Source organism: Eschrichtius robustus, chromosome 6 (assembly GCF_028021215.1).
Source record: "Eschrichtius robustus isolate mEscRob2 chromosome 6, mEscRob2.pri, whole genome shotgun sequence".
Lineage (NCBI taxonomy): Eukaryota > Metazoa > Chordata > Mammalia > Artiodactyla > Eschrichtiidae > Eschrichtius > Eschrichtius robustus.
In genome coordinates, this window is record NC_090829.1 from 69379366 (window position 1) to 69391539 (window position 12174).

The following is a 12174-nucleotide window of genomic DNA, read 5'->3' on the forward strand; positions in this document are numbered from 1 at the left end:
ACCACGTGGTGAGATATAGTGGAAAGAGGACAATATCTAGAGTTAAGAGATCTAGGTTCTCATGGAAGATTTTCCACTTAGCAGTTGCATTATCTGGTCTAGTTACTTCACTGTTCTGAGTTTCTATTCCCTCACTTACTCACTTGTAAAATGGGGTACCAGTCCACAGAGAGTTGGCAAAATCACACCAGGTAGAGTAGTCATGCAAAGCCTTGCTGTAATCTACAAAGTGCTATATAAATGTTAAGGAATTTTTCTTACTTATATTTTTCTTATTTCCTTATCTGCTTATGTTAATAGAGAAATGCTATGGCTATGGATTGGATGTCTCTCATTAATAGAATTATTGCTGCATGTAAATGCACAAACAAAATTGACTAACTTTCATTGGGTGGTAAGAAAATTTTTGATTTTGAAAACAGAAAAACTTGAGTTCAAGTTGTAGTCTTTTCTTTTCAATCATTTAACTTTATTTTTCACTTTTATAAAATGTGGTAAGATTTGCCTCAAAGAGTTGTTATAGGTTTCTGCCATAATAGAAGGGTGTATGCAGCCCACATAAGAGGCATCCCCTAGAGTACCTGGTTCTAGTGGCCAGGGAGGATTGACTGAAAATAAGGGCATGGAAAAATATATTATATACATATGGAAATGGAAAAAGAAGCTGGAATAGCTATACTCAAATCAGACAAAATAGACTTTAAAGCAGAGATTGTAATAAAAGACAAAGAAGGGAATTGCATGACGATAAAGGGTCTATCCAGCAAGAAGATATGACATATGTAAATATATATGCACCTAACAAAGGAGAACCAAGATATATAAAGCAATATTAACAGACTTAAGGGGAGAAATTGAAATAAATACAATAACAATATAGGACTTTAACATCCTATTTACGTCAATGGATAGATCATCCAGTCAGTAAATCAATGAGGAAACATTGGACTTAAATGACACTTTAGGTCATATTGACTTAATAGATATATATATAGAACATTCCACCTAAAAACAGCAGAATACATATACTTCTCAAAGGCACATGGAACATTCTCCAGGATTGATCACATGTTAAGTCAAACAACAAGTCTTCAAGAAGATTGAAATCATATTAAGCATCTTCTCCAGCCACAATGGTATAAAACTAGAAAATCAGTCACAAGAAAAAAATGGAAAAGCCACAAAAACATGGAGACTAAGTAACAGGCTACTGAACAACTAATGGGTCATTGAGAAATCAAAACATGATCAAAAAATACCTAGAGACAAATGAAAACAGAATACAACATACAAAAATCCTGTGGGATGTAGCAAAAGCACTTGTAAGAGGGAAATTCACAGAAATACAGGCCCTACCTCAAGAAACAAGAAAAATGCCAAATAAACAATCTAACTTTATATCTAAAGAGACTAGAAAAAGAAGAACAAGCAGAACACAAAATTAGTGATGGAAGGAAGTAATAAAGATGAGAGCAGAAATAAATGAAACAGACTAAAAAAAAACAATAGAAAAGATCAATGAAATTAAGAGCTGGTTCTTTCAAATGATAAACAAAATCAACAAACCTTTAGGTAGACTAACCAAGAAAAAAAGAGAAAGAACTCAAATAAAATAAAAAAATGAAAGAGGAGAAGTTACAAAGGATCATGAGATTACTATGAACAATTATACGGCAACAAATTGGACAACCTAGAATAAATAAATAAATCCCTAGAAACATACACTCTTCCAAGACTGAATTATAAAGAAATAGAAAATCTGAATAGACTGCTTATTAGTAAGGAGATTTAAGTGGTAATCAAAAATCTCCCAAGAAACAAAAGCCCAGAACCAGATGGCTTCACTAGTGAATTCTACAAAACATTCAAAGAAGATTTAATAGCTATCCCTCAAACTCTTCCCAAATATTGAAAAGGAGGGAAATCTCCCAACAACATTTTAAGAAGTCAGTATTAAACTGAAACTGAAACCAGATATTAACACCACAAAAAAAAAAAAAAAAAAATTGCAGGCCTATGTTCTTGATGAACATAGATGTAAAAATCCTCAAAAAAAAAAAAAAAGAAAAAGAAAAAATCAGCAAACCAAATCCAACAATACATTAAAAGAATCATACACATAATCAAGTGAGATTTATTACAGAGACACCAAGATGGTTCAATATCTGCAAATCAATCAATGTGATACATCATGTTAACAAAATAAAGGATAAAAACCAAATAATCATTTCAATAGAGGCAGAAAATGAATGTGACAAAATTTAACATCCATTTATGATACAACTCTCAACACAGTGGGTATAGAGGGAATATACTTCAACATAATAAAGGCTATATATGACAAACCCAGAGCTAACATACCCAAGAGTGAAAAGCTGAAAGCTCTTCCTTTAAGCTCAGAAACAAGACAAGGATGCCCACTTTTGCCATTTTCCTAGCCAAAGCAATTAGTCAGGAAAAAGAAATAAAAGTTATCCAAATTGCAAAGGAAGAAATAAAATGTCACTCTCTGCAGATGGCATAATAATATGTATAGAAAACCCTAAAGACTCCACTAAAAACTGTTAGAACTAATAAATGAATTTAGTAAAGTTGCAGGATACAAAATCAATATATACAGAAATCTGTTGGCATTTCTATACACTAATAACAAACTCACAGAAAAAGAAATTGTGAAACCAATCCCATTTCCAATTGTATCAAAAAGGGTAAAATACCTAGGAATAAATTTAAACAAGGAAATAAAAGACCTGTACACTAAAAACTATAAGACACTGATCGAAGAAATTGAAGAAGACACAAATAAATTGCAAGATATTCCATGTTCATGGACTAGGATAATAAATCTTGTTAAAATGTCCAAATCAATCTACAGATTCAATACAATCCCTACCAAACTTCTAATGGCTTACCTCACAGAACTAAAATGAATAATTTAAAAACTTTATGGAACAGCAAAAGATTCCACTGGGGGAATCTCACATATGTGTCCAGTTCCTATCTGAATCTTTTGGAAAGAAACCACACACACAACTTCTAACTTCCACTCTATGAATCTACCTTATCTTTTTAAGGAAGCCTACTATGCACCCATTAGAATTGGTTTCCTTCTAGGACCTACTCTCATTTCTGGAAAGTCTAATTTATTCATTAAAGAACACACTCCATGGGTGTCACTAAGACAGTATACAGTGGCCTTTGACATTCTTAGACTCACAGGATAGTCCAGGGTTGTAAGGTTGCTTAGATACCCCAAGACTTGGAGAGCATTCCAGAGCTGGCATGAACATACTAAGTCTGCCCTTTTTGGAAGTATGAGCTGCACACAATTTTGGTTTTCTTCATGTCCAGCTGGTAACCCATTTGATCACTTACAAACATACACACACTTACACATGCGCACATCACCTCTCAAAGACATGTATAAGAATAGCATAAAAACATGTTTTGTGGAAAATATTTTCCTAAAAGCCTACCAAATATGTAAGATCATCTGCATCACAGTGAAGTTAACATTTCATATAATTATTTAGATTATTAACATTGTGCATTTCTCTTACCCCTATCCCCATTCTCAAATTGTATACTCATGATAGAATTAAGAAATAAGCCTTTTCTTGGGTCAGTTACTACCTGGTGATTTCTACTTTAGCTGTGAATACACCAAGCTAAAGATTTTTAAATGCCACTGATAAGAGCTTAAGTTGTTAGATAAGACTTAAACCTTTTGCTGGTGGTCGGGAAGAGGGGATCCTTTGAGGAGGGAAAGGTATCTTCTTTAGTTAATTGCTATTATTGTTATTGTTGTTGTTTTTTCATCATGGTTGTCACCATGATTCATTATAAAATCAGTACACTTTCCATTTGCGTTATGGATAGATTTACTATAAACTTTTATGCAATAATTTACATTCAGTTTAACACTTTATTCTTGTATTTTTTCCTCTTTATATATTATATATATATGATTATGCCTAGAAATCTGTATATGGTGTTAACTGAATGGGATTCAAGGGATTTACATTCTAATTACTTGGCTTGGTAATAGATAGGAGATGAGGAGGCATTCATTCTCAGTCAAGCCAAGACCTTGTATCTGTTTTAAATCGAATTGCTATCAGCAGAGAATTTGTTTATCCAAAGCCAAACCACTGAAGACCAAATGGATTAGACTGGGATGAATGCCATCTTCACTTGAACACTTTAAGTGAGATTATTCAGGATTTTCCATTCCACGTACACTACTAAAAATATTGTGGCAGGAGAAGCAAGAGCTCAAAAATTAGACTCTGCTTTTAGAAACTTCGGCAACTGATCATCCCTTCTTTTGAAAAGTAAGGTTTTCTCCTACATAAAATGTGTTTTATTGCAATTTGCAAAACAGCCATCCCTTTAAATTAAATCATTGTTTATCAAGGGAAAGTTAATTGAAAAACGTGTTTTTCTAACTAAATGGAAGCCTGCACCATGCAGGCAATAAACATTCTTGCTCCTTCTTCTGAGACTGCCATGGGAATAAAATAGAAAAAGGAAAAAAAAAAAAAGGAGAAAAAAGCCCCACACAGCCCTGAAGTTGTGTCTGGCTTAGGAGCCAAATGGGATTTTGAAGCCTCAACGTTTTCTATTCACTTCTAAATTTAGCACCCACAAATTTCCCTTTTGGCAAATGGTGTTCCCCAAACCCAAGTGCAAGTCATTTTTGAGGAATGCTGTGTCAGTTGCTCCTTGTTAACAGCCATAGCTAATCTGCCCCACTGGACTGTTGGCAAAAGTTTATTTTATAGTTCCTGGATGTCCATTCAGTGTAGGATGAAAGTGGAATGAAGCAGTTGGTCTATAACACCAGTATATGAAATGTGGAATAGAAATATTTCCAAATGCAAACAATCTCTGGATCAGGACTCGGGAAGGTGTCATTTGTGTCACAGGCCTATTCCTAAAAAGGTCACAGTTTTTAAATTCTTTACTTCTTCTCTTAGTGATAGGCACAATTTCCTACAGATAGAATTTTACACACCTTCTTTTGTGCTCCCACAGCATTTTTCTGGAACCCTTGAAACCCTTGTAGATTATCAAAGCCCTGCCGTATAAGGTTGATTGTTTTTTAAGTCTGTCTCATCCACTTTTCAGTGAACTCTTGGTTTTATTAATCCCTAAAACCCTCACAGAGCCTACCATGAGCTTTACCTACAGTTTATGTTCTGGAAATATTTCATAATGAATGAAAATGACTGTTTTCCTCTTCGTCCTACTTATTGATCACCTACAATCTCCCTGGTGTTTAGAGTGGAGAAGGTGGTTCATAGGTAATATCCATTTACAAATCTATAAAATAGTGCCATCTGCACTTGGAGTGAAATGTGGCCAGGAGAAAGGGAATCACTGAAATTTTTAAGCATCTCCTTTGTGCTAGGATCATTATCTCATTTAATCGTCTCCCAAATCTTGTAAATATATAATATTACTTCCATTGTTTTAAATGAGGGAACTAAAGAGACTTCCCTGGAGGTCCAGTAGTTAAGACTCCACGCTTCCATTGCAGGGGACACAGGTTCGATGCCTGGTCCGGGAACTAATATCCCACATGCCGTGCAGAGCAGCCAAATAAATAAATAAATAAATAAATAAATAAAAGAGAGAACTTAAGTTCAAAGGGACAAAATTGCTTGCCCCAAACGTGCAACTATTTAGATAAGTTAGATAAGGGATTCAGGCCTAGATACCTGACTCTAAAGCATATGATTTATCCACTAAACATAATGTGGAGGTAGAAAAATTGTGCGGGCATTGACAGATAAGCAAAAGCCTCAAAATCAGTCCATTTTAAGAGAAAGTTATATGGAAATGAATACTTGATGACTTAGAATCTTCTCTGAATTATTTCCATATCAGTAGAACATTTTTTTAATTTGAATGCTGAAACTGCATTAGAGTGGGTGCCAAACTTTGCACATTTAATTGCTGAAAAATCTGCCTTACCTTTTTATGAAGCAATTATTTTTAACTTTTACTCAACAAAATAACATTATCTAGTGGCACCTGATTACTTAGCATGTTTTCAGTAAAAAAGACCTTTTTTTAACATTCCAAAAACAATCAAATCAGAGGTTCATAAAAGATCATATAGTTTAAGGACACTCCTCAGAAATCCCCTCACCTATATAGCACTGAGGAGGAGCTCTTTTCTCAAGAATTCTAGAGCTTTTGCTCAAAGAGATTCTGCTTCTCAGTGGTTGAATTAAGATTATACAAACAATAAATAAATTCTTATATAATCCATTTGAGTGACTACAAATTAGTTCATGGTTGAAATATTTGTACAAAGTATGAGCAAAATGCACTCACCTATACACATACACACATACAGTCTCTCCATAAAAGACTGGTAGGGAAGTTACACAGATTATTCAAAGATCATAGAGCAAATGTTAGAGATGTAAAACAAGATGGTGGCCAAAACCTCTGTTCATTCTGCCCAGTTTTCTTCTCAATCTGTATAATAACTTTGATATTAGAATACTTGTGTAAGTCATAATATCTATAATACCCTTGTGAATTAATCACAGTAAGTTTCATTTTTCATAAACTTGTTGACTTGCTGACTAAAATTCACAGAAGTTTAGTGATTTTGGGGGGGAGAAAAAGTGGAAATGTATAGATAGATGGATAGATAGATAGATCACTCATGCATTCTTCACCCTCAGCAGGTAAAATTTGACTCTTGAGGGGGCAAAAATAATCTTACTTTTTAATCCATAAATTCAGATACATGTACAGTGCATGAACAGATATACAGTATATCTACGGTATTTCAAGTTTTATCAAAGGATAATTAGGAAAAGATATCTAAAAAGGCTCTTTGGGAGGAGATAATCTTTTAAAAGTTTAAAAAACAGAGAGAGAGAGAGAGATTGGGGCAGGATGTGACACACACACTCAGATGGTTGACTATGGATATTTATTTTGTTATTTTTTTATTCTTTGAGAATACAATAATTTTTTCCTTAGCTTTGATGAAAAGTTGAAGATTAAACTCACCTTGTGCTTGAAGACAGGGAAACGAGTTTCCAGTTGCTATAAATTTATGCTCTGGTCTCAATGGATTACCAAGGTGTATTGTGAAAGAATAATAATAGTATTTGGTTTGAGAAGAGAATTACCTCTGAGGGAAGTAGGAAGGCAAAAGGAGGTCATAAGACGGAATGAAGAAATAAATGAAAAGCATTACTAAAGGGGAGCCTCAGAAGCTCAAGAGCTGAACTGAGAAACTGCTCAAAATGAGAGAAGATTTGCAGTCCATTAAGAGCCAAGTGGATCTAATCAAAGAGCACTGTAAGAGATGACATTCAGGTGGCCAAGAGCCAATTGGAGTTGCTTTTCCTGTTTGAAACACAGTATGTTTTATTTGTTTGACATTCTCTTCCTCTTTTCTTTACCTGGTGAAGTATTTCTTATTCTTCAAGAACCAACTCAAATGTTCCTCCATGAAACATTCCCAGACCCTCACAGTGAACTCCAATTTCTGATTAATATGTTACCACCCTGTAATATTCATTTAAAAGAGCACTTATCACATCTCATTACCATTGTTTATGCCCAAAGAGAGTGACCTTTTTAATATGTGAGTTGTGTTTTTTAAATTTATTTTGGATTGTTTGTTGACTACTACATACCTTGCACATAGTAGATGCGCTCTACCTGGTACCTGAGCAAGTTAAATCAATTATGGGCAGTGGGAATTATGCTTAGTCCCAAACTCCCTACCTATCTATATGAGTCAGTTTAATTGAGAAGTGTTAACTCCACAGTCTTAAAGAAAGAAAGTTACCTATATATATTTTTTTGGATAGTGCAGACAGCCCAGCAAATAGGGGCACCAACTCCCTACTCCTTCAGGGAAGACACTTACAGTCTGGAAATTCCCCTGCAGAATGAATATAGCTGGTGATAGATACAATATCAATGCTTTCTCCTGGACTATGTACTACTGGATCCCTATTTTCAGTTTATATTTAAAATGAAGAGCTTAGGAATTCAGTTGGATCTCAAAGCATCATCCTTATGACACTGTCCTAGATGATGAAATTAGAGTTTATTTCCTTCTTGTTCCCACTACTCTTGTACGCTATAAGGACATGATTTTCATTGACTTATTTCTTCAAATGTTTTAGGTTACAGGTGGGGGATTAATTATCACTGGCTTTTTGACTGAAAGAGCATTTCTTGTGAAACATGGTTCTAATTTTTATGGACTCATTTGCCAAACTGAGCTTAGTGAAGCAAAATTCAGGACCAAAGGAATTAAAACTTTCTTGCAGTCAGAAATTCTTAGGAATAGAATATTATTATTTGTTTTTCCCCCACAAACTTGATATTTGTTCTATTTTCTTTACCCAAGAATGGAAAATCACAAATGAATTTTAAAAATTTTCCTAAATACGTAAACGTATAGCCCAAATAGAAAATTCAGTATGAGAAAGAAAATAAGGAATTCAGCTGGGGAAGAAGAGAAGGAAATATAATCAAAGTTGAGTACAGGGGTGATCACAAATATATTTGTAATTTTCTTCCTTTAATGAAGATCTGAGCAAATGTTAGTGCTTATTAAAGCTAAGAGATTGGGTCACAGATGTGCCCATATTACTATCAATTCTTGTCCATGTGTGAAATATTTAACCATAAAAAATAAAGTTTTCAATAAAATAAATTCCCTAGGCAGTGAACTGTGCCTGGTACTGATACTTGTCTCTGCAATGGCCATTAAATCATCTTCTTTCTACCTAACAGATCCCTAATTTTTTTCACCCTCCTTTCATCCTTCAGGTGGTCTGGGCCTCTCCCCATCTGTAAAAAATGAAACATCATCTTCTTGCTAATAATTGTTTCAGGCAAAGGAATGTAATGCAATTTGGGCCAGTGAGAGGGAAGGGGCACCAGCGGTAGTTCTGGAAACGTTTTCTAGATTTGAAATAGAGTCACGTGAAGTAAGTTCTCTTTCCTACTTCTGGGCTTTGCTGTCTACGTGTGATTCCTGGAACTGCTGCTGTCACACTGATACCTGGGGAACCCAGCTTTGAGTGGTAAGTGAACATGCGGAGAAAGGCAGAAAGATGAGGGATGGAGTAGGTTAGTTAATTACTGAATTAAATAATCATGTAACTCTTTACACTTTTTGTAATGTGAAATGACAAATATTCTTAAAGTTATTTTTTCATTGAGATGGCTAAAAACTTCCTAATTGAAATATACTCATTTGTCGACTTATTTTTCTATTGGATTGTCTACTTAGGATAAATTCTCAATAGTAATTACTTTTGATTGCTCTTGAAATATATTTAAAAATTCCTTTTCAATATAATAACTAAAATTCAACAATGTAGGAAAATGCAAAGACTATGAAAAATAATGACCATAATAATAATTTTTGTGGGTAACAAGCCATGTTAAAAACTGTTGAGCTATTGATCTTCTATCCAGAAAAAATATCACAGGTGGAACTGAACTCACAATATTGTCTAAAATTTCAAAGATACGATGGTCTCCTGGAGCTAGTTCCTTGTCTGTGGATTTTAAGGTAAGAATCCCTGATAATAGACTTTTAAATAATATAAAGTATTCACAAAAGTTACTTCATCTAATGTTTGGGTAGGCTGATTTTTAAGAAAAATTTATGCCAAATCTTATTTTATTTACAAATATTTTTTCTATCCCAACAAAGGTTAGGTCTTTGAAGTTAACGTAATACAACCTCCTTCAAAATCAAAACCATTTATCCCTCTGCGCTGTAGTTTTTAACCTTCTTTGAACTTTCCAGTCAAAAATTGCTTATGTGGATACTGTTCTTAGACTTCTCTCTCCTTTTTTTTTAAGTTGAAGAATGTGATTCTGGAATTGCTGGCAAACACCAGGAATTTTTAATTATCATTAGCAAATTGTTGAGACACAGAGAAGATAAAAGAGCCTCTGGTTGTCAGAGCTATTAATGCTGATTAAAATATGCTGTATGGGCCCATGGTGCAAGTTTGTTTTGAAGTATTCATGGTGTAAGGAATCCAGGCCATCTTTTCTCATTGCCATGGCAATACCTAGGTTTTCATGTGTATATGATAGGTAGAGTATTCTCTGACAACTAAAACATTAGCCTGGTCCAAAATTGTACTGGAATAAATAAATGGGAGAGAATTGAAAAGGCATCTATACTTGTGAACTCTTAACCAATCCAGTCTCTTTGTAGCCATAAAAACAGACATTATATAGACATTCCTGTCCCTACCTTCACATAATTATTCCTATGTACTAATATTGATAAAATATTCAGAATGTGTTTGAACAAACTCTATCATCTTTTTCCCTGTTAGTACTGGTGAAGACTTTTTATCTTTTTCACTGATTCCTTTTATTCTTAATAGAAAGGGTCTTAATTAACACATACAGACAATCAAAAAGACAGTAAACTAAGCTATCTGGGGACAAAAGGAAAATACAAAGAACAGTTGGGCATTTACCATGCACATGTTGCAATACTAAACCCTTTATGTATGCGATATCACTTAATCTAATTATTTTAACAACTCTATAAGTTAGGAATTATACTCATTTTACATAGAGGAAGATTGTAGTTTAGAGACACTAATTAGATAATCCAAGCTCACACAATTATATACAACAAAACCAAGATTCAAATCCAGATCCACGGTATACTGACAAGTTTCTATATTTAAATATATATTATATGTGTGTGCACAGTCTACATCTTACTTCTATTAAATGCATATGTCTGTGTGTTTTTATATCTCTCTCTCCTTTTTTTCATTTCATCTTTTGCATCAAAACCTTTTTTTATTGTGGTATAATGGACATGTAACATATTAGTTTCAAGTGTACAACATAAAGATTAGATTTTTGTATACATTGCAAAATGATCACCACAGTAAGTCTAGTTTAACACCCATCACCATAAGTAATTACAAAAACTTTTTTCTTGTGATGAACACTTTTAAGATGTATTCCGTTAGCAACTTTTGAATATGCAATACAGAATTATTAACTATAGTCACAATGCTCTATGTTACATCTTTTTAAACCTCTTTTTATTCATACAAATGACTCTTCAATATATACATCTGTGATTAAGTTACTCTCTAAATTTTATAGATTACTTTATCTCATAGGTTGTAAAGATAAAAAAATCTTATTACAAACTTTAATAACAAATGAAAGACTACTCAAAATTAACGAATAATTTTCTTAATTTAAAATCTAAGCCTTGTATTTTAAAACTAACGTTGAAATTTTAAGCATACTAAGTTTATATATATATGTTAATGTATGGCATTGCCCTTTTCTTCAATTTTCCATCAGTGGTCAATGAATCTGTTTGCATTTCTCTTTTCACCCTTTTCTAGCTTAATAAGAAATGAGTTTCTTCACAAATACATAAATATCATCTTTCAACATTTTGTTCTTACAAACAAAATGTCTTTGTTCTTCAAAGATTCAGATTACTGAAGGGAATTTTTATTCAGGTTGTTCTGATTCAGATTATCGAAGGAAGTTCTAGTTCAAATAAAATATCAAAACCCTGACACTAACTGGTCCTAAGTACCAGCAGCCTCCACCAGCTGCTCTTGTGCACCTGGGACCATAACTGAGCATGTGAAAGAGTTGATTCATCCTTTCAGGACCTCATCACTCTTCACCACACTTTCCATGCAATTTAGGGTGGATGTTTTGCAGAGAGAGTGAATATTTGTTTCTTTTCACTTTTCATTAATTTGATATTTTTAAAAAGTCTCCTTCAACAAATTTGCTTCCTTTTAGGGAAAAAGAATAAACAGTACTTCTCCCTCACTTTCCTGTAGGTTTCTTATCTCTTTCATATATTCAGGTTACAGAGGAGGAAATGTCATCTCTCTTTAATTCACACTATGCGAAGCCAGAAATAATGGTGTTTTCTGCTTGAATGCAAAGCAATCATTTATCTGGACATCCCTGAAAGGACTTAATTTGCTCAACTAGTCAGTATTCTGCCTCTGTTAAAGGAACCTGGATGCACTCTTGGACTTTTAACTCACATTTCTCCCCCAGTTCACCCACACCCCACCTCTTGAAGCTTCCCCAAGTAAGAACTGGCTGCCAACCTCTCCCCTTCACCTTCTTTAGGTTAATTATTCT